This window comes from Lactuca sativa, chromosome 3, assembly GCF_002870075.4.
Source record: "Lactuca sativa cultivar Salinas chromosome 3, Lsat_Salinas_v11, whole genome shotgun sequence".
NCBI classification, from domain to species: domain Eukaryota; kingdom Viridiplantae; phylum Streptophyta; class Magnoliopsida; order Asterales; family Asteraceae; genus Lactuca; species Lactuca sativa.
In genome coordinates, this window is record NC_056625.2 from 127,553,891 (window position 1) to 127,581,565 (window position 27,675).

Below are 27,675 nucleotides of genomic sequence, written 5' to 3' on the forward strand. Positions count from 1 at the left end.
AGAATCGGTTGTATGGATTCTTGGAGGACGTACTCCTCTTGGTTTACTATTACTGGTTTTGATTAATGGCATTATCAACCTAAGGCGAGTAGTGTGGTGATCCTCTTTTGGCGCACAAGGTGCTTAGCCATTCTACTTATATTATGGGTGCCCTTTTTGTGTTCTTTACACTGTTAAGGCTGTCGTAGCCTCGATTGCTATGAGTGGTGGTCTCCAAATAACCATCTCCCCTTTTAAGGAGTGTGCATGGTCTACATAGTTTTCTGGTCCTACTTGTGGTTTTTGTAAGGCACTTGGAATGGTGTTCTTGTTACTTGTGGGTGATCGGATTTACGTTGTTGCACACCGGGTTTTGCATATGGTTTCCATTACTCAATGACATAGGGTTGGAAACTGGGAGTCAATTCAGGTTACTCTGACCCAAATGGACATCTGATTCGTGAGGGTGTTGGCTATAGGAGTTCGGTGCATGTCGATTGTGGATCAGATTATCTTTGGTGGAGATATGCTCTAAATTAGATAGGAGCCAATTTCTCAACTTGTTTTTGTGTGGGTATCGTTTTGTTTCTAGGTATGTCTATTCCAGGAGTACCTATATAGGGTGTTTATGTATCTGGGAAGAGAATGGTGATAGGGTCTCGGGTTTACTATCAGTTGGGTAAAGCTCATCAAGGGTTTCCTTGGCGCTTTCATCCTTACTAGGTTCTTAGTCGGAATTCTCCCTTTCATGATTCATCCCTTGATGTTCCTTAGGTTCCATTTCTGGATTTTCCTCTTAAACTTCTTTTGGTCTCTCCTTGCCCCATCCGCAAATCATCGTGATAGGGTTGTAGAAGTCTGGGTGAGGTATTTCAGTTACGTCGTTTGTGCAAAAGTCGCAGCTCGAGATATACGGGGATAGTTTAGGTGTGAAGGGTTTATAGTATCCTAAAATACTCCTATAGTATTTTAAACTTGATGCTCGAATTCTAGTATGCTCTTGTGTGCATAGTTGTTAGGTTTTAGGTTTGTTGCAACACCACTATCACTCCCAAGCTCATGTTCATCATATCTCAAATAAATATAGTTGATCAGGCTATATTGATCCCATATATGATTACATAACTGCCTAGGTTTGACTGTAGCGTTCAACCTTTAATTACTTTTGGTCTCTTCTTGTTATGATATTGGGTTAGTAATTATGTATACTTTTATAAATACTTATATTCTTAAAGTATCCTTTTAGGTAGAGTTTTTTTTAGTCCCATTGTATTTATAGTTGTATATCTTGTATGGCTAGATATACCAGTACACTATAAACAATGCTCTGATACCAATCTGTCACACCCCCGGACCTGACGGCGGAAACGTCTGGAGGCGGGTGACTTCATTGTGCAGTATCATAACAATTGAATATAAATGAAACAGAGCAATCAAAACATCATCCATTGAGATGACAAACTTACATTGTTTATGTATTGTATTTGTTCTTCGAGTTACAGAAAAGATACATAAGTAGAAGAGAATCCAAACTACAGCTAAATGGTCTTGCATCAGCGTCCCTTGTTACCTGCTTACTAGATCCCTGAGAATACAAGTCATTTTCAAAAGCGTCAATTAAAAAGTTGGTGAGTTCATAAGCATTTGTGTATAAAATCGTTTACACTTATTTAAAATCGTTCTCATTGTACTTTCAGAAAATCCGATATTTTCTATGAAATCTTTTGAAGTCTTGCCTTGAAAATCATGGATATATGTGTGCATGACATTACTTTTGTTCATCCTTATAAGGAGTGATTTAGAAAAGTAGTGTGATTTGTAAAAGCGAGCTGTGTCCGAGAATAGTTCTTTTGAATAGTAGCAATCAACCGTTTCAAGAAAAATCCCTTATTTTCAAAGAGGAAATATGGTTGACATTCTTTTTCCTCTTATCGAGTAAAATTGAGTGTGTGCATTCTAGTTTATCATTTTCGAAGTCGTAGAAAAATCATTTTCTCCAGAAAATCCTATATTTTCTGCTATTCAAATATTCGTAAGTTCTAACTTATCGTTATCGAAATCGTAGAAAAATCATTTTCTCCAGAAAATCCTATATTTGATGCTATAAAATATTTGTAAGTTCTAGTTTATCGTTATCGAAATCGCAGAAAATCATTTTCCATACCGTCCTACGCTTTTTACTTTGTAAAATAGTAGTATTTCGACTCTATGCTTGTTATGAGAAAGAATCATCATGGCTATTGTGGACATTCTACACGATGAAGAAGGACAGTCAGCACAACAAATGCGGACCATCACCTATCATATGTAGAAAAGTCAACACAACGTGCCAAATTTTATTTATGAGGTTTTTCCTTACATAAATTTCTAGTTAATATAACACATTCTAGTGACTCGTTATAACCATACTAATCATGACGGAGTGCCTGTTTTGGCGTTTCTCAGGCACCCTCGGTTTGAAAAAGACATTTGTCACCCTAGACTGGCCTGTCTAGCTGTAGCGAACAGCGAATATGCGGGGTGTCAACCCCGTATAGATCTATACACAAATTTTTGCTCTCCCTCCAGGAGACTCAAGCTATAACTCCTTACAGGACTTAGACGTACACTAATATTTTTATATTTAGGTACTTTTGAGATTTTTCTGACTACAATATTAACAACCTTTTGAGCAATCGTTAGAGATCCATTATTTGTTATATAAATAATGAAACTCGTACTTATTGAATAGAAATATTGTTCTCGTTCCATATCGTTGATTGTGCTCGTTAACTAGGTGCTCGTGTTCGTTCCTTTTTGTTTATTGAAAAATGAGTCATTTTAGTCAAAAGAAAAAGTGTCAAGTTATAATTTATATAAATTTATAACTGCCGGTTATGACACGTATTTTCTGTTTTATGACATATATAGCATTACTTATGTTCTTGGAGGTTTTATGACAACAGCTTATGACATGCAAATATTTCTGTCATAAAGGTCCTAACTGTATATTATCTTATCGCAAACTTTTGTATTGAATATTTATAAAATACCACCTGATAGTTTGCAATTAGTTCACAATGTTTCCATTTTCGAAAATTACTAGAAGTGGTCTCCACTTATCAAGATCCCTATTATACTTTTAACTCTAGACATGAAAGCATAGATAAAGGGGTTAAGTTGGACACACCCAATAGTTGGGAGGCTCTTTTGCACAACGTACCCTTTGTTCTTTATGAAATTTAGAAATCCTTCATTCATGAGTATATTACTAAATAATAATTTAATAATAATTCACACACACATACAAACATTATGCAATCATTTAAGAGTTTAGGCAAGATTTGACTTGTACTCTCCCCCAAAAACATTAAAACATTGAAAAAGGTGGGGTATGAAGCTCACCTTGAGTTGGTTGAGGAGTTGTTTGGAGTTATGGAGTGAAGATCTCAAGCTTAAACTCTTGCTGGGATGAGGAACTTCCCTGGGAGGGATGCTTTCCTAAGGGTGATCGTCACATATTATTATGAATAAAATAATATGGATTCATCTTGAAATATTATAAAATACTGGATGAGTGGAGGAATTTACCTAAAAATTTCCCAGGAAGAAGTTGAGATATTTCCTTTTAGCAAGATCCCCTGTTCTTGCTTGAAGTTGGGTTTTTGAGAGAAAATGGGGAAAGTGAGAGAGGATGTGGAGTCTAAACCCTCATTATCGTTGCTTTGGAGTATAAGGAAAATGAAAGGAATCTTTGATGCATATGGATCTGGTGGTCCATGCATGGATATTTGGTGGGTAAAGCATGGAATACTGTGATTTGCATGGGAAATGAGGAATTTCATCAAATCACAAAGTCAATCCTTTTGTCCTTTTCTTGATTTAGGATAAGGTTTTCCTAAATCCCAACCATTTATTTTTATGAAGAGTATGCTTAAAATAATAAATTTTAGCATAAAATAATGGTTTTAGGGGTCTCAATTAGGAAAAACACGAGTTTCGTGGGATTTCCGACCTCAAAATACCTTAAAATGGTGAAGAAGTCCGAAGACGACCAAAATCCGGGGCTAAAAGGTGAAATCCGGAGCTCCAGGGTAATTTCCGAAGCTCTTCTTTAAATTCCAGAGCTATATCTTAAATTTCGGAGGGAAGGATGGTAGCTGCGAGGGTCAGAAGCTGGGTGACAAGGTGTTCCAGAGTCACTAGACAAATTCCGAAGACAATTCCTGACTTCTCGAGTCAGGTGCGAAGTGCGTAGTCCGGACCGAGGATGCGAAGGCCGGCTGGCGATGACCGAAGCGAAGCGAGGTGAGGCGGGTTCTACCGAAGCAAGCTTTAACCCTTCCGAAGTCAACCTTCCGAAGCTGCTAGGTCTGAAGCAAGGGTTCCGAGGTGATTCCTCCTGATTCCTTAGAAGGGGTTCCGTACTAAGAGGGTTCCAGACCAAGGGGTTCCGGAGCAAAAGGGTCCTTTTGGGGGTTTCCTCTTCTGGGTTTGAGCTGTTTTCGACTGAAGAAGGTACTTAACGAGATTTGAGAGAGATTTGAGATACGTGGAGAGATTTGGGAGAGATTTCACATACTTGGAGAGATTTCAGAGAGATTCACTATTCTTGGAGAGATTTCGCATACTTAGAGAGATTCACTATTCTTAGAGAGATTTCGCATACTTAGAGAGATTTGGGAGAGATTCACTATTCTTGGAGAGATTTCACATACTTAAAGAGATTTGGGAGAGATTTCACATACTTGGAGAGATTTGGGAAAGATTCACTATACTTGGAGAGATTTGCATTCTAACACTATATGGCTCCTTAGGAACTCATATTGAACACTTAGCTGTGTTAGCATAAGTCTCACAATAGTCCTTGCTTACTTAAGGGTGAAATTCCCTAGCCAAAAAGGCTGGTTGTGACATCTATAATGGAGTTTAATTTGACATTCATCATGGGACTTCGCAAAGAATGGAGAAATGTCAGTCTTATGATAAAGACACAACAAAGTTTCGACTATTTTTCACTAAATGATCTCTACAATTCGTTAAAAGCTCATGAATCTGAAGTAAATGAGATAGCTGAGGAAGCAAGGATGATACCGGGTAGTCCTTTAGCTCTTGTGTCGAAGGTTACTGGAAGAGAGGTTGAAACAAAAGTTGTTGAGCAGGTGAATTCAGAAGATGAAGGCTTAATCGTCAATTCTGATGACGAAGCAGTGGCTTTTTACTTGAACAATCGAGTGAAGGATTTTTTTCAAGAAGCCTTTCAATGCTAAGCCAAGAGGAAGTAAAATGAAAGGAAATTTCTCAAAAAATTCTGTGAGTGAGGAAAAGAAGGATGTTAAGGCTGAAGATGCGAAGGTGGAGAAAAAGCTGAAAGGTGACTCTGGATTCGACTGCCATTACTGCAATGGAACGAATCATATGTGTAGTGATTGCATGTTGCGAAAGAGAGATGAAAATAAGAATAGGGTTAAAGATGAATCATATTATATGCAAAGGCTGGAGGAAGTAAGAGCAAATACAAAGGGAATGTCTCTTGTGGCGAAAGGAATGGATGATGAAGAAGGAACCTATCAAATTTGTTCATCGGGTTCTGATGATGAAGAAATGCGGAACCCTACTCATGGGGCAATGTTCAATATGCATGAGGAAGAGGATCAAGAGAAGATAACTGGGAGGTGCTTTGTTTCGACCTCTACTCACAAGTCAACCATGACTTCACAGGTATGCTTTTTACAATCTTTCAATATTCCCTCTAGTGCTTATGATTCGATTTTATCTGAGTTTGATGTAGCAATTACTTATGTTAATGATTTGCTGATATCTGCTAGTAATGATGCTGAAAAGTACATTCTCAACTTCAAAGAGAATTTTGGAATCAAACAAGACTAAGAACACTTAGATTTGCAAATAACAAATATTATGTGTGATAGGGATAATCTGAGTTTAGAGGTTAAGATTTTACTGAAACGACAAAATATCTATTTTAATTCCGCTAAACGACTATATGGAAAATTAACTGCTTTGCACCATTCAGCTGGGATTTGTAAAGAATAACATAGGAAACTTCTTCTCTTTTTAGCTTTTGAAAGGGAGAAGATCGACTCAACTTCCTACGACTGTGAAATGCATATTTCTGAGTTTGATATAGTTTCTGATAACAGATATGCATATGGAATTGTTAGAATTGATGATTGTTTAAATGCAAATGATCTTGTTCATATTGTGAATTAGACCCTGACCAAAAACGAACAATTCAAAATTTTGAAAAGAAATGAAAATTCGACATCTAACTCTCAAAACAATTTTGTTGATATCAAAGATGATTATGATGATATTAGTGGAATTGAGGCAGAGGAAGTTGTTGATTGTTCGCAGTTGTTTGTCATTAATGTCACTTATCTAGGGAAGGGTAAAGAAAATTGTAATGATTTTTTGGTTAGAATTAACACTGACCAACCCTCGACTTCAAAAGTTCATGATCCTGACTATTTGACAGTCGAAGAAAGTCAAACAGACAGTGACAACGATCATGTTGATATTTCGAAAGAAACAACAATACCACGAGTGGTTGTTGATCAGGTCTATGAGGAAATAGAGAAGTTGGACAAAATCCATAAAGAAAAGGGTTCTCATTATCTCGAAAGAAATGATGTTGTCTTTCCAAACTTCAAATGTTCATATGAAGTTATCTTCCCGAATCATGTGTTTGTTAGCTCAGGTAATGGTGATAAAGTTAAACCGGAAATCAACAAAATTGTTGAAGAAGATAACAAAGAAGTATCGAAAGAAGGATTTTTCTCAAACCAAAGCACATCGAAAATAATCTCAACAAGAATTCATTCACTTTCCAAAGACAAAAACCTCAAAGAAAATGGGTTTTTGGATAAACATTGAGTCTCGAAAAGATTTCAAAAGTCAAAACAAAAGGATCAAATTTTCAAAGAACAAATTGAAAAGATTTCAAAAGACCAAGGGATTTTCATTACTAAAGCAAGAAAGAAAGTTTATTGGAAAAACATTGAGTCTCGAAAGAAGCAAAACATATTGACCACTAAATCGTCTAAAACCATTGAGACTATACTAGTTCAGATAAAATCTCAGAACAAATCTTTCATTAAGAAATCACATGCTCAATCTCAAATAGATTTGTCAAAAAGTCAATCACAAAATAATATTTCAAAAGGACAACAAGTTTCATCATTTAAATCTAAACCAAACTTTCAAAACACAAACAAAGACAATTTTGTGAAAAATCAACATACAAAGAATTTTTGTTCATCTTTCTCAAAACAAAAGGTTTTCACAAAATAATTTTAAAAGAAATGATTTTCAAACAAATGAACAAAGAACTTCTTCTCAATTTTTGAACCAAAAGAAACTTTGAAAGATTCACAAGCTTTTCATAGATCTAATATTGGTTATCAAAACAGTTTCAAAACCGATTTCATTCACATGCCAAATCTTGTTTTCCAAAAAACCAATATGAAAAATTAAATAACAATCCTAATCGAAATGTGACGTTTAAACCAACCCAAACTCAATTTCCCAATCCATCCTCGAAGAAGCAAAGTAATGTTTCAGTCTCAAAAGGAACAACCAATGTTAAAAACATCAATCATTGGTTGGAAGGGAGAGGCAAAGTTTATCAAAGTGGGAAGTTTTCACAAGCAGAAATCAAGGTAGCTTATAAAAGTTACTTGAATGAATCAACAAGTGGAAGATCCTCATCCAAGGAGTCAAATCCATCAGTTCGACATTAGAAAGCTATTTCAAAGGCGAAAGTTGAAGAGAAATGAACTGAGAAGGTTAAACTGAAAGTCAATGTTGATTATAAACCAAAGAATGATTTTATTTCAATTCCCCTTTCTAATGAAGTGGACTTAATTGATACTTTAAAATCAATAGCTCGTAATTGGGTTATAGGATCTTCATTTCCCCATGCATTTTGCTCTAATAACCAAGAACCCAAACAGCCTTGGGGACCTAAATTCTTCCATTGATTGTAGGTAATGTGTGACGAGCAACATGATGACAAATGGTACATTGATAGTAGTTTCTCTCGTCACATGAATGAGAAGAAGGAAAACCTTAGAGATTTTCGAAATCTTGAAAATGTTGGAGTGGTGAAGTTTGGCAATAATAACAAATGCAAAGTCAAAGGATATGGAAAAGTAATGAATTGCAAATTTACTATTAACAGATTAGCATACGTCGAAGGTCTTCAACATAACTTGATAAGTGTTTCGCAACTTGTTGTGGGCACTAGCAATCAGGTGGTATTTAATGAAGAATGAAGTCTGATTTCATACATCGACACAAAGGAAGTTTTGCTCAAATCAAAAATAAAAAGCAATATGTTTACTCTTGATATAAAACCTATTGTAGGTGATCCCTTAGTTTGCTTTCATTCGAAAGCATAATAAGACATCAGATGGCTATGGCATCGAAGATTGTCTCATTTGAATTAGAAGAATTTAAATAAACTGGTCATTAATGATCTTGTTCGTGGTTTAGATGTCTTAAAATATGATAATGATACTTTATGTGCAGCTTGCGAACAAGGGAAGCAACATAGACAAGGTCATCCGATTATCATTGATTCGAAGATTGTTGAACCTTTGGAACTTCTTCACATTGATCTTTGTGCTCCTTCAACTGTTGAAACTCTCAACAAGAAGATGTACATTTTGCTTATTGTTAATGATTTTTTTCAGGTTTACCTGGGTATATTTTCATCGGTTAAAATCAGAAACAGCTCAAGCAATGATTGATTTCATCAAGCACATAGAAGTGAGTGTAAAGAAAAAGGTTTAAAAGATCAAGAGTGACAATGGCTCAGAGTTCAAAAACAAAGTTATTGATTCGTTCTTAACTAAAAAAGGAATTTCGCATAATTTTTCATCTCCTTGCACACCTCAACAAAATGGTGTTGGCGAAAGGAGGAACAGATCTCTTTGTGAAGCTACAAGAACCATGCTTACATATGCGAATCTTCCATAATATCTTTGGGCTGAAGCTATTTCAACAACATGTTTTACTCATAATCGATCTTTTATTCATCTTCATTTTAATATAACCCCTTATGAAATCATTAACAACAGGAAAACAAGTGTTAAATTTTTCCATGTTTTTTGTTGCAGATGCTTCATTATGAATCTCAAGGATAATCTTTCGAAGTTTCAGTCAAAAGTTTATGAAGGAATATTCTTGGGATATTCTCATAATTTTGTTGCATACAGGGTGCTAAACAAACGAACCAGGAAAATTGAAGAAACTTTTAATCTAACTTTTGATGATGATTATATTAAGAGAGTTTAAAATTTTTTTGAACAAAATGCCAATTATGAATGAATCGAATGATGAAACTAAAAGATTAAATGCTTTATATTTTGGTTATGATTTCATTTTTGGTATTCCTGATAGGGCTATTGATGCAGAAATTCATGCAGTTGATAATCAAGAACCAGAAGCATCGAAGTATTCTGATGATTCAACTATCACTCAGGATGTTGTTGATAAGAACTCTTCAATCACTTATCCACTAAACAACGAAAGTGTACAAGTTATTCCCAATGCTCAAGTGGAGGGGGAGCACTTGAGTTCTAATAGTAGTGTTGAGAAGGAGCATACTATCGAGGGGGAGCAATATCAAATGGATGGTATTATTGAGGGGGAGCATCCTAATACCAATCCAATTGTTGAGGGCAAGCAAAATGGGTTTTTACCAAATACTTCAAATGTTCAACCTGATATTTTTCATGAAGTTTCTGATAATAGGTCGAATGTAGGTGACGGATCAGAAACTGAAGAAATGTTCGAAGATGCTCCTTTGGACTTTGATCCTACATATCCACCGATGGATAGATGGACAAGAAGTCATCCACATGAACAAATTCTTGGAGATCCACAAGCTGGAGTTTTGACAAGGGCTGAGTTACGTGCGAAGAATGAGGTACTTAATGCTAATCAAGAATTTTGTACGTTCAATGTGTTTATTTCAAAAATAGAACCAAATCAGTCAAGACTGCTATGGATGATCCTTATTGGATTGTATCTATGCAATCTGAATTGGCTGAATTTGAACGAAACAAAGTGTGGCGACTTGTTATGAAACCTGTTGATTTATCAATAATAGGTTTAAATGGATTTTCAAAAATAAAAATGATAATTAGGATAATATTGTTCGAAATAAGGCTAGATTGGTAGTAAAGGATATTCACAACAAGAAGATATTAATTATGAAGAAACCTTTGCCCATGTTGCAAAACTCGAGGCTTTTGGAATATTTTTCGCCTATGTAGCACACAAGGATTTCGACGTTTATCAAATGGATGTAAAGTGTGCTTTTCTAAATGGAGTGCTTGAAGCAACGGTGTATATCGAATAACCTCCAGGTTTTGTGAATTCTCAATATCCTAATCATTGTTTTGTATTAGATAAAGTTATTTATGGACATAAACAAGCTCCTCGTGCCTGGTATGCAACTCTTACTAATTTCTTAAAATCTTCAAAATTTAAACAAGGATCAGTTGATCCCACTCTCTTTCGAAAGAAAGTTGGGAATCATCTCATGCTTGTTAAAATTTATGTTGATGGTATTATTTTTGGCTCTACTGATCCTAATATGTCGAAGGATTTTGAGAACATGATGAAAATCCAGTTTGAGATGAGCATGATGGGTAAAATAAATAAGTTTCATGGGTTAAAGATTCGTCAAAGCAGAGAAGGCATATTTATCAATCAAGAGAAATATTCTAGAAATTTGCTAGAAAATTTTGGTATGACGAATAGTTCAAAGTTACCTGTGCCGATGGCAGTTGGAACAAGACTTGGTCCTTCATTGGGTAAGCTAGCTATTGATCTCACCTTATACCGAAGCATGATTGGATCATTATTATATCTAACAGCTAGTCGACCTGATATAATGTTTTTTTTTTGTAAATGTTCTAGGTATCAGTCAAATCCCAAGGAACCCTATCTCAAAGCGGTCAAGAATATTTTTTGCTATCTCAAAGGATCAATTTCGTTAGGATTATAGTATCCTTCGAAAACAGGTTTTTTCATTCAAGCATTTTCAAATGCTAACTTGGGTGGTTGTCAACTTGATCGTAAAAGCACAAGTGGCGGATGTCAACTTTTGGATGGGAAGCTTGTCAGGTGGCAATCAAAAAAGAAAACTTGTATTTCGATTTCTACAGCAGAGGCAGCGTATGTTGCTGCTGCAGCTTACACTTCTCAAATCATTTGGGTTCAAAGTCAACTACGTGAATATGCAATAAACATAAAGAAAATTTTGTTGTATTGTGACTCGCAATGTGCAACTCGCATCTGTCATAGCCCTATGCAAAATTCAAAGACAAAACACATTTCACTTCGCTATCACTTTATCAAAGATCATGCTGACGAAGGCAACATTGAAGTTCATTTATGAAAACTACTTATCAGCTTGCTGATATTTTCACAAAACCATTGGATGAGAAAAATTTTCTAAGGATTTTACAGGACTTAGGCATGTTAGACGTGCATGTTGTTCTTGGTCTAAATTTATCAGAATGACAAATGATGTCGAATTCTCGCTAAACGATTCAACGGTTATTGTTCATACTCAACACTTCGACAACCTTCACTTTCGACATTCCTCTAAATGATTTACCACAAGATTCGCTATTTCATTTCGAGCGTAGGGTTGATTATTTTATTTCTTTTGTCGAAATTCTTTTTATCTCATTAGTCTGGTAAATTTCTTTCTTTTGTTATTTTTGCATTCAAAAATTCAAAAATATCAAAAAGATTTTCTTATTTGTGTTATTTTTTAATTCAAAAATCCAAAAATATCAAAAAGATTTTCTTATTTTTTGCTCTTTTCATTCAAAAATTCAAAAAGCCAATAATATTTTTTCTTTTATCTTATGTTTGGTTTACAAGATAATGTAGATTTCTCGCAAAGGTATCTAGAGAAAGGTAAATATTCGATACTTTACACTAGTTAGGTGTCCTTAGAAGCATGTTGCTGCATCGACCCAAGCCTCTATGACTCAATGTGTTTTCGAAGACTTAATGGATTTCTCATTACGAGGATTCCTTCCCAATCAGGCTATAATCACATTAATCCCTGAGCTACCTTACTCTTCTCAAATGAGTTAAGAGTCTTCTATTTGTTCCACTAATCGCAGAGGTACCTTTGATTCTTTAACCAATCTTTTTTATCAACTATTATTACACATTCACACACAATGAAACATACGCAAGACATCTCTGGTCCAAACTATTGGATTAGTGTCGAAGCCCATAACTATATTTGGTATGTACTTGACCCGGTTGTGCATGGTTCTTTTTGGGTTTCCTTCACTAGAGCAACTTGACAGGGTGATTTGTGGAGAGAGGAAGAGGTTATTATCATTTATTAATGTATTATATGAATAATATATTAAAAGAGAAATCGTATAGTTTAATTAACATTAGACAAGAATTAATTCTATGGCTAAAAGGCATTAATTAATAAAGGGGACTTAAACTGTCAAATGTCTGATAGTTGAATATTAGGCTGAGAAGCCTTATGGATTAGGCATGGACGAAATTAGGGACGTGCCCATCCTAATTTCGGCCATAAGGGTCGTATTCCAGAAGCTTCCTTCAGTTGCTTAAGGCCTGAGCTGTCCATTAGGGGTTTGACTGAAACCCTAGCAGCACAAGTATAAATAGACCCCTAGGGCATCAGAGGTACCTTCGATTCTTTAACCAATATTTTTTATCAACTATTCTTACACATTCACACACAATGACACATACCCAAGACATCTCTGGTCCAAACTGTTGGATTGGTGTCTAAGCCCGTAACTATATTTGGTATGTAGTTGACCCGGTTGTGCATGGTCCTTTTGGGTTGCCTTCACCAGAGCAACTTGACAGGGTGATTTGTGGAGAGAGAGAGAGAGGTTATTATGGTTTATTAATGTATTATATGAATAATATATTGAAAGAGAAATCATATAGTTTAATTAATATTAGACAAGATTTAATTAAGAATTAATTCTATGGCTAAAAGGCATTAATTAATAAAGGGGACTTAAACTGTCAAATGTGTGATAGTTGAATATTGGGTTGAGAAGACTTATGGATTATGCATGGATGAAATTAGGGATGTTTCCATCCTAATTTCGTCCATAAGGGCCCTATTCCAGAAGCTTCCTTGGGTTGCTTAAGGCATGACCTGTCCATTAGGGGTTTCTCTGAAACCCTAGCAGCACAAGTATAAATAGACCCCTAGGGCATCAGTTTTTGGACACTTAAAACCCTGGAAGAGTTCATAGCCGAAATTTTGCTTCTCCTCTCTCTCCAATATCCTCCTCTTGCTAGTGTGGTGTTTGTAAGCCATTAGAGGAGTGACATTTGTGACTCTAAGCTCCAAGACAAGAAGATTAAATCCATTGTTGAAGAGGTAATCATCTAGATCTATTTTTATAAGGTAATTTCGAAATATGTATGCTAGATCTAAGGTTCATAAGTCTTGGATGAATTGCATGTACAATAGAGAAACCTAGATCCAAGCTTTAGGGTTTGCATGAGCACATAGGATGTTTTTTTGGCTCAAATCCATCACAAACCAATCAGGTTATAAGTATGTAAACACTCAGTGTTAATGATCTGGATTGATGAGACTGTGATCGAAGTGAAACCCAAATTTTCGATCTTTTAAAGGAATTGACGAGGAACTTTTGTTCGAGATTGTAACGATACATTAATTTTTGTACCGGTTTTCGATACTCAAAAGCATATTCTTTCTTTTTGCATGGTCTTGCTAAAATGTTCGACACTCACAACATTTTTACCCAACAAGATCCATGATTTTTTTTCTGGGATATGATTTACATTTGAGTATCAGTTTGATTCCTTGTTACTTGAAATAATTTTCTTACCATACTTGTCACTGACTACACTGGCCAAACAGGTCATTTCGCTTACACTTTCTCACACTTATATTAAGTTGTGACATGTAACGAAATTGTTATCCACCCGCGAAGCCTTATAAAAGAAGTCCTTCGATACTTCTCTATAAGTACTCGATTGTAATTCACGGGAACATACACAAGTTGTTCGACATCTCTCTTGATGTAGAATGAAGCAATCTTTGCTTGGGATCTTCTGCTTTATGTCGATTTTTAATTGACATCACATATCTATATTTTTTATCTTTATCTCATCTCAATATTTGGTAAACATACACACACCGGAATCCTTGAGGTTCTGGGTAATACCAACTCAGGCTGATGATTTCGAAAAGTCTGGCGTATGACTTTGCTTTTCAACCCAAAAGTTAAAGAGCCTTACCTCCATACCGAAGGTTTACTGACGGTTCTTATCCCATTGGGACATGCGAACAGACTATTAGATGTGACATTCTTGTTCCTTTGTGGTTTTCAAGGAAAAAGTGATCATTACTTTTCAGACGTGGCTATCTTTACGGCTACAGGCCCGCTTTTCATGGTAATACATGGCAAGAAATTAATGCTAACCACTTCAAATTCAAAATTGGGACTTACATATAAAAAGGGTTTTGGGGATTTCATTCGACCTTTACGTGGTCAAAATATCCCCAAAATTGAAGATTCTTTTTACAATCTGATTTCTTCAACCTGCTCAAACCCTAACAATGTCGGCCTCAAATACTAATGTTGATCCATCTCAGACAACTGATGACATTACTTCTCAACCACTCATGAAGATACAAAGCACTAATTTCAGAGTCCAATCTGATGTTACTCAGTACCCTGAAGAGTTATAGATCCTCATTGTTGGTCTACAAAATTATGTTCTTTCAACGGACATGTTTTCTTCTTTCTCTGTGCCAATGACATGGTTATCTCTTGCTGGTTCAACTACCGTGTGTAGTAAGATGATCAAAGTGGTTATGTTCCCGTTGATTAACGACAAGAAGTTCAAACAGAGCAAGAAGTTATTTTCTTAGATCTTGAGTATCCCTATTGTCGAACCTTTCTATGATGTGTCGAATGAACAGGTGCTTCACATGTTCAACGATATGGGATATCAACTAGCTCTCACAAATACAAGTGATTTTAAGATATCATGTTTGCCATGTATTTGAAATATTCTCTTTGGTATTTACATTCGATGCTTGATGGGTCGAAGTGTTGGATAAGATAAAGCAAAACTGGAAATCTATGCCTTGGTATCAGGTATCTATTATAATTTACCTATTGATTATGCAACTCAACTATGGGAGGAGTTTGTGAAAAGTATTGGAAAGACAAATGTGGTTAATGGGATTTTGTGTGCTCGTTATTGGAGCTTGATCTAATAGTATGCTTTTTAGAAGGAAGGCATTGCTATCCCTAAAGATGAATGGAAAGCTGGATTTTTGTTATATCATTATCCTAAGACAGTGGAGGATGATCCGGATATGTTTCCTACGGTTCCACCAATTCTTGATGGGATGCTTCACAAGGTTGATCCCACAAATTCAATTTTGGTGGCATACTTGAAAACCATCAATCCTTCGATTAAAATTGGTGTTTTATTACCTAAGCGCACTGGAGGTCCATCGAAAAAGAGGAAAGAGTCAAAGAAAGAGGTTAAGGGTAGTCCTTCGAAACCCAGTCCTAAGCTAGTGGAGAAAGTTGTAAAGGATACTCTAAAGAAAGATGTCAAGACTGATAAACCTTCAAAGAAGATTACTAAGCCAACTGTCGAAGAATCTTCTAAACCTGCCAAGAAGGTCATGGTTTCGAAATCTGGGGTCTTGAAACATTTGAAGAAAATGGCTAATCTACTACGTCATTCACCAGAGACGTCCAACAGTTTTTCTCCTATTGGAGTACCCCATAGTATTTGCAAGACACAAATCAATCGCAAAGGTGTTGTATTTCGTGAGATTCCGACTCTAATGCTCCTAGGTCTAAAAAGCGAAGAGCTGAAGGTATGACCAAACGAATTTCTAAGAAGAAGAAGTGAAGATTGGTGATTGAAGATTCAATGGATAATGATGAAATTGTGCCAGAATCGTCACTTTGTGATGAAAATATGGGCGTTCTATCACCAACGAGGGATTCTCCAATCAAGTCGAATCTCGAGGAAATTGGAGGTCTTGATGGCGCTGTGAAAACATCTCATGTGGACACAACCATTAATCAGGGTGATAATCCAAAACAATCTACTCTTGAGAAGACTACTGTCACACCACCCGGAGTTTCAAATGTCGAATCAGTTACTGAGGAGGTTCGAACTTCAGGCATCCATGCGAACATATCTCATATGGATGCAAATGTCAACATGGGTGAAGGAGTATCAAACAAAGAAACCCAATGCAATCCTACTCTTGTTATTTCTTCGTCTTTCGAAACATCTGCTGTTGATACAATTATTTCACTTCCACCATTTAATATTCCCATTTCCACAACTCTACCTCAATCCACACAATCACCAATTTTTAAAATTATTCTCCAACAACCCATCACTTTGTTATGCCCATCTCAATCAACTGAAGGCCCCAAAATTGCTCATGAAGATGACACTACTGAATATGGTGATTTCATAGGTCCTTTTGCTGATATAGAGTTTGATCTTGAAGAATAGAATATTCCTGATCATATGTTGATGTCAGGAAAACAGTTTAAAATTCTCAACAGGAAACTGAATCCGTTGTTGCAGCTTCAAGCTGATGCAAGGGGTAAACATCGTGTGTCTGGCATAGAAGTTGATGTTATGCTCAAAGCAAAAGAGCATCGATTTCGAAATGAGTTGGAGATCTTGGACAGGAATAATGAGAATCGTGTCAAAGCTCAATCTTCAACTTTCAATTCTGAGATGACGAAGTTGAAATTTATGGCACGAGAAATACAACTTTTATTTGTTCAAGATGTAAGGAAAGTTCATGAGGATGTTAACCTAAAGATCGAAGAACTCCAGGTTGATATGGATAAGGTGGTTGTATCCCTTTCTCATGATTATTCTATTATTCATAACAAGATCGATATTATTGCTGATGCAGTAACGAATGTGGTCAACTGGTATTAGTCTGTTCTTTCAAAGACTGATAAGAAGGATGAACTTGATGTTCAAAGCTTTGGTAAAATTGAAGATATGGTGAACAATCTCAAGGAGTTAGTCTCGAAGACTGGTTTCTCTTCTCAATCAATGCTTACTCCTGATTTTTTGACTCAAAACTTTCGTTTGTTGAAGTCTCTCATCCACAATGAACTTGCTCTTGCCAAGCTAGTAAATCTGATGCCAACAGATGCCTCACCTGTTCACACAGGGGTGTAAGGGGGATAAAGGAAAAGTGTTGGCATGGGTAAGAGTTCGAAGATTAGAATGCGAGGAAGTGGATCGTTGAAAGAAGATGGTGATGCGTAAGTTGTTGGGAAGGTTATCTCTACTCAACTCCCTACTTCGCTACCAAAGACTTCTTCTACAACTGCTTCAACAACAAAAACAACAAGACCTTTAACTAAAGGAATTGTGATTGATTATGGAGTTGGAGGTTAAAGTTCTTCTAAACCACATCCATCGACAGAAGACTTGAAAAACAAAGGCAAAGGCATTTCTACTGAACCGACCAAAGAAGAAAAGAAAGCAGCAGCTGAAAAAGATATGGAGAAACAGAGGCAAATACAAAGTATTCTTCGTCAAAGGGCCAATGATCCTCCTGGTCTTGAAAAGGGTGACCCTTCGAAACATTATTATTACGAATATATTGAAGCTCAATTTGAACTAGTGAGATGCTTTATTTTGAGAAGGTTCCCTAGAACAGTTTTGCACAAAAAATTCTGACTTCAATCAGTTGGATTTTCTAATAAAATAGATGATGTTTGTGGATGAAAAGTACCAAATTGTTGATAAATTTGAAGATAAAGAAGAATTTAAGAGAATTAAAATTCGTTTCCATGTAGTTTTGGGAAAAGGGGAAGTGGAGATCCGGTTACTTGTCAAGATTGTTCATGTTCTCAACATATCCAGAGACGTTTTTTCGAGGGTGTGCTGCAGAATTATCGATTTCATGCAGTCGGAGCTAATAATGTTGCATTCGATTTCTCAGTGGCAGACTTCCCTTTGATGAGTATTCATGATCTTATATGTGTTGCAAGGATTCTCAAAGGAATTGATTTCTCAAAGCTTTGGTTAATAAGAAAAGAATATATTTTGATTGGATTTGCTCACATCAAGTTGTTCATAGATAATTACTATGAATATTTAGCTTTAACTGATGTTGAATTAGCCTTGGCCATTCGTAAACAATTCACTGTGCCACAATCGATGCTAAAAATTCAGGCTAGTTTGAAGAGTTATGAAGATGGAGAGATTTTCTTGAAGCCTTTGGGGATAGTGTTCGTTGGAAATAATAAGAAGGGGAAGATAACGAAGTGTTTATTTCAAGCATGTGATGTTGAAAGATATACCACACCACATTACACAAACCTTATTGTTCGAATGAACAGTTGTGCAAAGAACAATGAAGGTGACAACGCTAAAATTCGCAAGGTGGTTAATTGGTATACTGAGATTTGAAGAATGATACATCAAGATGATCATATGTTGATGACTTAGGTTCGAAACTTCTCACAAAGGGGGAGAATGTTGACGTCGAATATTGTTGCGAGATGTTGAAGGTCATCTAGGTCATGCGTAGTATCGAATGTTTGTTTGAAAAGTTTATTATAAGGGCATTTCTGTATCAAAGGTTTATAGTTTTAGTCCCTTATATTTTTTGTATGCTACATCTATCCCTATAAATATGGGATGAGTACTAGAGTTAGAGAGGAATTTTAACAATTCATCTTGTACTCTCTATTTCTTCTCTGTATTCGTTGAAAGCATAATTGAGCCATCCAGATTATATTTAGATCTCGTATTCTTAATTCTTACATTACTCTAATCTCGTATTACAAACTCGATTAAATCGTAACTACAAATCGGTTCTAAGCTGCCAAGCGATTAATTGACGATTAATCGACCGTCAAGCCGATTTCTGCAACATTGATCCATACAACATTCAATCCAATCTACAAACCGGGTGTTACAAAAAATATAAATAAATAAATAAATAAAAATGTTAAAACCAAGTATATATCTGTTAATTTTTTTGAATTTAAAAAAAAAAATAAAAACAAATAGAAGATAAACGAAAATAAAAAAATAAAACCCACTTAAATGACATTCCAGGGACGTTCTTCGCATGAGATTAAATCATTGAGTCCGTATTAGTTGCAATGAATGTGAGTCGCATGCGAACGCACAACGACTAAGTATTTAGATTTAACGTTTGTGCCCTTGATGAAATGGGTAGTGGAGAATTGTCCTCGCAGTCCTCACTGGAACCAGACCCTATATATATAGTTACATCCCAAATTTTCAAACCAAAATTTTCATTTTTCTTTATTCAATATTTAATAACAATAGCGTATAATATTGCACATGAGTACATTTGAACCTTACCCTACCCACAACCCACTGAAGTGCTTGAAAAAACATTTATAGCAACTGGGTAAGCGCTAGGCTTAGTGAGTTCCCCCAATATACTATATACCACAATACACAACATGCATACAAATAATATACGTATTTTAGACTTATGGCCTAGACACCATTTTGTCTTCAACACGAGCCTACGTGAACTTACGACCTACATGTCATTTCGTTAACATGCATCAATGTGTACTTAAGGCCTACATGTCATTTTATTAACACGTGGTCGTATAGGCTCTCGACCTCTTTGTCGTTCCACCATCATCCCCTAACTAGTTCGTAATAACTTATAAGCATCTCAACAATCATGCACATAGATACTACATATTCGGCTCTACATGCACATAGAAAACTATACTATGGGTTCTAAACTGCTAGTTCCTATATCCTATCAAACATGGATATATACTAGACTACATAATATACTAATATGAACTCACTTGGACAATTACTTAGACGATTGACAGGATCTGGGCGATCTTATTGGTGATCCAACAGAAGGGTAACACGCCTAACGTGTATTAACTTATAATACTTTAAATTATTAATTTTTACAATGATTTGGTAACATAGGTTGGACCTATCACTAATCCCAATGAATACTGAAATATCTATCAAGTAAGGATCAGTCAGTCAGGACAATTAGGAGGCATGATCATTTTGGCATATAACTTTTATGAAATACAACAACCAAGCCAACATGACCATTCTAGACACCTCTCATGTAAGTAGATTAATCAGTATTATAACATTGAATTACTAATAAATCTTAATTACAGGTTCATATTAACGAGTAGGACTATAATTATAAGTTACATTGAAAACAAAAGAGTTTAGTTTAACTTATAAAGATCTCCTAGACGAAGTCCGGAAATTGCATTGCCGAAACTCTAGCCTAATAGCTACTAGTTTTCTGGATCTCCGAGGCCTCAAAGCTTCACCAAACTATCCTAAATACTAAGGATATTTCGTAACTATAACTTAGTATTTCGAGAGAGAGAGAGAGAGAGAGAGAGAGAATTGGAGGCTGTGAGGGAGAGAATGAGAGTTGTTGCCCTATTATACTTGATTTTTGTGGTGCACGCGTGCACTTTAAGGCAATATCTCCCCATCCATTTTTGTGCCATGCGTCAAACTCTCCGTGGTCCGCATTTTCACCTTCTCGAAGTGTGCGTCGCGTACCTAGCATACATCCACAACGCAAAATGCATACTTTGTAAATTCTATAACCCAATACATATTATGATCCATGGTTCATGTGGCCCAACGCTTTATGTATCCATACATAAACTTACTCCAACATGGATCAATAGCCCAATACATATAAATATAACTAATTACCATAATTAGTCCCCATAGATTTAATTAGTCTCTTTTGATCACTAAATTAATTCCAAACTAATTCTTCATCAATACTAATTAAATCATATGATTTCATATTAATATATTATAACTTATAATATATTAATAAATCATAAATAAACTCTTCTCTAAAAAGTCCATCCTAACAAATTGTCCTAATAATATGCAACCCAAATGGACCATGCTACTCTCGGGTCAAGTACATACCAATTATAGTTATGGGCTTAGACACCTAATCCAACCGTCTCCCACTTGGGTAAGTCTTATAACTATTACAGCAAGTACGATTCCAAAACCCGGCCAACAATCGTAGCTCTTAAAGCCGTTGTCGAACTATGACCTAGTCAATGACGTGTCCATTACATAAGAGATCATATATTCCTCCATTCTAGAATCATATGGACTATGACATGGATTATAATCATTCTTTCTGTCTGTTGTTTCCCGATTTCAGATTTATATCGACCGACTAATTGAACAAATCAAATCAGTCCAGACCCGGCCAAGCACTTAGGGTTGTCATAACTAAATCATCAAGGGGCACACATATATCGCTTTTATCCCTCCAAGGGTAAAAGGAATGGATAAACTTCGAATCATATGCTTTCTCTATCTACTCATCAAATCACACACAACAATGTGTTGTATAACACCAAGTTACTAGTATGTTTTCCGATTATCAATATGCAACTGACTTGTAGACTGCAACTCATATCTCTCTATTTGAAGAATATTGGATATTATCATCTCATGATCACTCGTGATAAAATCCATGAAGTGATTCAAATGAGCGTGGGTTTAATCCAATACTCGAATCTTATTCCAGGAGCACTCATGAATGTTGCATCTATGTCAAAAACACCTACACAAACTACAAACCCATTCATGATAGTCTTGCCTCAATACCTACTTCTAAAGTATGATTGACTGTGGACGGTTTGAATAGCCTAGTTATTCGGGAAGTCAAAACATGCAAAGTGAAACACAAGAATAATAATAATCCTATATGGCCACAAAACTTCTGAGTCATATTGATTACTCATTATTCATTGTATAATGTTTCAAATAATCAACTTAATACTTGAACTGAAAAAATAGTTGTCTCATTCTACAAGCATGTACACTATGTTTACCTATGGTCCTTTCTTTGTGGAATAGATCAATTGGAAACATTTCAATGATACTCATTTCACAATTCCAAATCCTTACCGCAAATGTAAGAATACCAAAATCTTGCCATTTACTATAATCTGTTAGATTCTAAACTTACATGCATTAAACCTCTTGTAATGACTATGCACAAAAGTCACAAAGACTTGACAACAGACATTACAAAGTATTTCAAAGTCTCACACTCAAAGTACATTCCTTTGAACATCCTTCTTGCATTAAGTTTTCTAATCTTACATAGATTTAATGAATAATTTCCACCTATGGAAACATTTCCATATTCCCATTTTGACTATCACTTCTGAATAATAGTGGCCTTTTTTTCATAATATGTTAATATGGTCATTCCAAAATTAACACTATACTTCCAACTGTCCATGAGCAACCAATGTTTGGTAAGCCTCAGATTGTCCTCAATAATTGCTTAATCGTTTTAGTTATATACAGTTTTGGTCCTTTTTCCCTCTTAGTGCCCTAGGCATTTGGAAAATTGAGAACATATAGAAATATTATAGAATATGCAGTCGATCCTATACCCGAAGCGTATGGTATACGATTCATAACGTCTAACATAAAGAAATGATGCTAGACCAGTCTTTTGCTATAGTGTTTCTATTTGCCATGTTCTCACAATTTGAACTACGAAGAGGGATGTTGTAATCATAATCGAATTTTGAGAACACGATTAACATTTCCATATATAGAATTTCCTTATGTTGAACCATTCCAACATAACATTCATATATATACTTGACTAAATTTGATTAATATCTCAATCTAAGCTTTTAGAATTGGAATGAAGTATAATTTCCTCTACCTTAATTATAGCAAAACAACTTTTCAAATCCTGCAACTTTGCAAACTAAAACTTTTGTTTTCTATAATTAACATTGCTAACTTCCAACACTTAACATAATAATCATGCTCCTACTAACATGATAAATATTAGCATAACACTTATGCTCCCACTAGCATTGACATGCATCTAGAAATCAGTTGGACTTCTAGAAATCAATAGTTATTGACTTTCTTACCAAAGTTCAAGTTTCTAATAAGAGATGCTTCGATAAGACTTTATTTAAGCTTCTTAAACTCATACACCTTTCCTTAGATAGCTCACATGTGTGTCTAAACAATGTTAGTACTATGAAGAGGGATGTCGTAATCATAGTCTTAAATTTTTACACCTTTGCCATTGCTCACAAGTTGAACTATGAAGAGGGATGTCATCATCATAATCGAATGTAAGAAATACAAGTATCGTAATTGCTAACTATTTAAAATCTACTCAATGAAAGCGTTTCCTCACCATCATTTTCATGAATCGAAGAGAAACCTGATGACACTTAGATTTCTATGATGTATGTGTTCCCATCCTTATGAATTTGTCAAGACCATAATCACAAGACAAGGTTAGTGACAAATCCAAACTTATATGGACTAAACTTGTTCAATCTTAATTTCTTGCCACTGGCAGCACAAGGCCCACCATTACTTCTGGGTTGTTATGCAAACATTTTGAGAACTCATAGAACTCACAATCATAGTCAACTTTAACTGCAATAGGCACATAAATAAGAATATGTCAAAACGATAGGTGACAAACCTCAAGCGGTGGGCTAGTGAGAAACAATAGGTTTTATTCTTGATTGGTTCTTGGAACTTTTTCAAGATCTTTAAGACTCCCACTGACCTCTTGACATATAAGATTCACTTTGTCAAGGAACATTACTTGAAAAAACAAATATTCAAGAGTTAGTGCGGATTCATCAAGATGAAAACTTCACACAATTGGTTTTAGTTGGTCTTTGTCTTATCCAAGACATCACAACTTACCAGCTTAAAATGTACAAAAGTATGAAACTTTTACTCTACATTTGACAAGTGTTATAAACCTTTCTTAAGATTATATCACTCAAGGCTCCATCTTGGAGTATGACTTTAAGACTTTTTTTTGGAACGAAATATGATTCGTCTTTTAATTTAATCATTTCAACAATTCATGATTCCTCTTCTTAGCCATACAGGTGCACTAAGATGTCTTTAAAGGATCAATTGTGATATAATTTCATAATCACTATGATAATCATAAACCAAGATACTCAAGTACTCTCCCATATCTTTAGATTGGAGAAACTTTTATCTTTCTACCTAATTTGATTCTTCTCATTCGTTCGGCCTTGCATTGAAAATTTTCCAATGTTTCAGAATTACACTTAAACTTGTAAGCATAACCATATTTACTAAACTTAAGTAAATCATAACGAATAGTCTTATCGTTCTTTGTGGTGGACCTGATCAGCGCACAACCAAGTGTACTAGATCCCCTAGTCCTTCACTTGACTCACATATACATGTGAACAAGGACTTGGTCTTAATTTCCCAAATATGAAAAATTCTAATTCATCACATAATACAAGTTGCATGATTCCAAGTTTCTATCCAACTGAAACTTGGGTGATGAGAATCTTTCCTTATTTGGTAAATTATGACACTACCACAAACGAAAGAATCAAATCCATTTTCCAATATTGCTATCAATGGAATCATATAAAAAAACAATTTTTCACAAATTCCATTGTAAGGAAACTTAAAATAAAATAAAATAAAACTTTTCCTTTATTTAAAAATTTTGCGGAAAAACTTTTCCTTACAATGCAATTACAAATGAAAAACTTGTTGTTATCTATTCCTAAACAATCTATCATGACTCTTAAGTAGAAACTCAAAATTCTGATCATCGAACCATGCAATCCAAATCCATCTCTTCACGATCAGAATCAACTTACTCTTCCTTTAAGCTTCCTTTTTTTTTTATTCTACAAAACATCAAAATGCGACATAGTCACATCATGTAATAAGAATCTCCAAATAGGAAATTAATAGAGTTAGATAGTGGACTTTACCTGAAGTATAGTAAAATTCTTTGACTTTTACCATCCTAGTGAACTTTCATGTTAATAGGGCAGCTTCGCAACCAATGCTCCTTCTTTTGGCAATTGAAACATATGGACTCTTTAGTAATGGTACACTGGACTATCTCAGACTTAGCCTTTTTCTTTACCATTTGGTCAACTGGGTTGACTATGGTCGATCCCTTTCCATTGGGAAGATAAAGCTTATCTGAATTTCTAATGATACCATTGTCAATGTCCATGGAAGTTTGGGAAGTAAATCTTCCAATAAAATTTGCTTTACCAGTGCTCCAAATCATTGTTGATTCAGCAGCAACAAATAAATAAGTAAGATCAATAAGGGTCATGTTGTGGTCTGTCATTAGGGAGTAACTAAAGAACCCAGTCAATAGCTAACTTCCTCGAGACTTCGACACCCAACTCTCCCAACTTGTCAATATGTGACTTCATTGCCAAGGGGGAGCACATATAGACATTGCTTGCCAATAGGGATTGAGTAACCTTTAAGTTTCCAAGAATTTGTGGGTTAGGGAGAATAATTAGAGGAGGTGGAGGAAGTGAAGTATGATTTCCAGTCCCATTAATGCACAATAAAGGGATTAATCATTCACCATGATCGCCATGTGGGATATCATCTTCATTAGGAAAGCTTTATCCAAAAGATTAAGGAAGACCACAGATGTCATAACTAGACATCTATGAGGGAGAAATTCAAGTTTAGTTGACTTAAGTCCTTAATATAACAACCAGTATAAAACATTAAGGCTAGAACCCAACACAATATTTTATAACTGGAAAGAGGGATGCCGTAATCCAAGCTACAAAATATTTGAAGGTAGGTAAATGACGATTTACCAATTTCCACCATGAAAAACGAAAATAAACTTTAGGTTTCAAATGAATTGAAATTCCTAGATCCTTGGAGATTCATTAAACTATTCAATGGCATGTTTAAATCTCGATTGTGCCCTTCAAGTTTGTAACTGGGATGTCGAGGATCACAAACAAGGAGTCAATAACCATGCAAATTAGCTTGGTACACTTAATGTTACAACCACCTAATCAATGTGCCGATTAACCACACACGCTCCATTGATCTATGATTAACATCAAGCTACCCTTTGCCACGCATTCTTAGTCCCAGATTAGTGTGCCGGTCAACCACACACGCTCCGCTAACGACTTAACAAGGTGCAAGGTGCAATTTCATGGGTTAGCACCAAATTCACATTTTCCTAAGTAACTAAGACTGAGAATTTATAAGTGTTTAGTTACTCAGTATTTTAGTATACTTTTAATGAGAATTTTAAATGTCCTGTCAAACCCGTTCGGCTAACAAACCTCCACCAGTCAAGGAAGCAGTGGGTGAGAGTGGACACCCATTAAACTGCCATTTTATAGGCACTAACCTTATATCGCCCTTATATATTGGCTTCGTGAATGAGGCCTACTAACGGTAAGACTGACTTTACTCTTATATATATATATATATATATATATATATATATATATATATATATATATATATATATATATATATATTAAACCTATAATATTATAATAGTATAAGGGTTGAAATTTAAACTTTTAAAATTATAAGGGTTTGATATGGAATTAAAGTATACATGGGGGTAACTTTACAAATTCCAAAACTTGAGGACAAGAAAAATTCAAAAACTTTTGGTTTCCATAACTTATGAGTTTAAAGTGGTTTAATGAAAAACTCTTCAAGTTCCATAACTTGAGGACAACTTTATGAGTTTTAAAATTCTTGAATGAGACTTTTCATATAACTTAAGGACAAGTTACAAAACTCAGATGAAGAATATTTTAGATCAAACTTTGAATAGTAACTATCATCATACAACTTTCTATTGATCAAAAACAAACTCATAAACTAAGATAATTCATATCAAACTAATTTCAAAAATTAGCCTAAACACATAAACTAATACAAGTCTTGAAGCTTTGACAAGTATCTAATTATTGGAAGAGAATCAACATTATCATTACAACAAAATCAAATTTTATGAACAAAAATATTTTGTGGTAATGATTCTAATCCAAAACATGCCTAAAAAAACTTAAAATTTTCCTTTCTGGACTGCCAACTCGTTGAGCCCGTTACTGGACTCGATGTGTCCAAGGAAAAATGCACATTACTCGGCAAGTCACCTAGTGGACTCAACAAGTTCACTAGGCAGAAGGCAGAAATTTCGATTTTTTTCACTTTGAAAACTTATAAAACATCAAGTATAATAGAAAACAACTCATGGCTCTGATACCACTGTTAGGTTTTGTATACTACAACATCCTATGGTGCACAACAACCCTAAATGCATTGGATTTATGTTTTCTCTATTAATACATGCAGTAATGTTTCCAAATCATTAAGCCTACAACTAGCATACAAATGATATAATCACCATATAAACATTAGTTAGAAGTTCACCTCTTTGTGTAGCGTGTAGAACTTGTTGCATTTAGCCTTTAAGAACATAGCACCAATAGTATGAAATGCCTCAAATGGAATCACAACACACCTAAGACAAAGGTGCCTCTTAAGAGAGAATTTTCTTGCACTAAAACACCTCCATGAACTCCAAGAACATGTTAGGGGTGTTTTTAGGCTATGGAGCACATATTTATATGTAGGATTCCAAGGGTCATGGGTTGACCCTAATCCATACCCATGGGTTTATGATCCATGGTTCATGTGGCCCAACCCTTTATGTATCCATACATAAACTTAGTCCAACATGGATCAATAGCCCAATACATATAAATATAA